Raw genomic sequence first — 1,470 nt, 5'->3', positions numbered from 1 at the left:
TTGATAGCATTTATACATATTGTTGTAATTAGGTATGTATTGCATATCAATAGGTCGATAACCATTTTTATTATGTTTTGAAAAATTATAGTAAGTAACAATTTCTTAAATAAGTATATCTTGATTTTTGTTTACATATCTCGGCATTGTATTATCATAAGCAGTTCTAATTGTTCTGATAACTCGATCTACAACTCTGTTTTTATTAATATATTTAAATGAAGATGAATATGTTCTTATATTCAATTTATTGAAATAATTTGACATATAAGTGCTGTTCAATGCAGATTAGCCATCAAATATTATGTTATCAAAAACAATTATTCCGGCATAAAGAAAAGTATTAAAAGGCATTATTAAACTGTCATTGTTTTTATTATAAAGTGAAAATACATATAAATATTTAGTGTTAATATTAAAAATGAACATGTATATATTTTGTTTGGTACTGTTTCTGGAATCAAAGAAAGCTAAATCGACTTCATAACTATTAAAATATGGAGAGTAATAAGGTCTTGAATAAAGTTTCTTCATGGTTTTTGGATTGAAGTCTTTACTAATGATTTGTTTTTTATTAACATCTTTCTTCAAAATCGATTCATATTTATTTAAACTCTGAAATGGATAATCAACTGTCAATTTGTTAAATGGTATATTTTCCATATATATATATTGTATTTCTATCTTCATTTATTATTTGTTCTCTACGTCGCAATCTTCTTGTTTGATGTTCTTTAATTTGTTTTTGTTTAATATCAATTCCTTCTCTAAAACTCATTTATAATTTATTTTAAACCATAAATTCACGAACTCAGAATTAATTTTTTTATTATATATGGTTCGTGGAACCTCACTTCGTTTCGGTTCTCCTTATTATGTTAGTTTATGTTCTGGTCTTGTTCAAAATTTATTTTTAAAATTATTTTCAAAACTATACTGGGTCACTTCTCTCGAACTTAGTTTTTAAATTAGTTTTTAAAATTATTTTCAAAATACTAATTTATATTTATTTTAACATTTATTTTCTCAAAATTTTAATTTTATATAAATTTTAAAATAAACAACATTTTAGTGTAAAATAAGCAAATTATAGGCAATTTTATGTCATTCGACCTTGAAAAAAAGTTCGTAAAAACCCATATAAATGATGTTTAATCTTTTGCGATTTTTGAAGAAATTTTTCGCAAAAACCAGGAAAATCGATAATAAAAACTGTTTCATCCTTTGGGGTTTTCGAAGGTTTTGAAATTGAAAAATCGCTGTAGGATAACACAGTGTTAAAAAAGGGGGGTCCAAAAAGTTAAAAAAACCCCAATAAAGTGATTTTAATAGTGTGCGATTTTTGCGAGTTCGAGAGAGGTGACCTACTATAAATACTAAAATGTGTTAAATGCAATGAGTAACACGCCTTGTTTTTGAGTGGTTTTTGTTGGTATTTGCCGTATGATTATATTATCATTAACTAGGGGT

The sequence above is a fragment of the Entamoeba invadens genome, assembly GCF_000330505.1.
Source record: "Entamoeba invadens IP1 unplaced genomic scaffold scaff_1105074725839, whole genome shotgun sequence".
Taxonomy (NCBI): Eukaryota; Evosea; order Mastigamoebida; family Endamoebidae; genus Entamoeba; species Entamoeba invadens.
The sequence above is the reverse complement of the archived record's forward strand: the minus strand, read 5'-3'. Positions refer to the sequence as shown.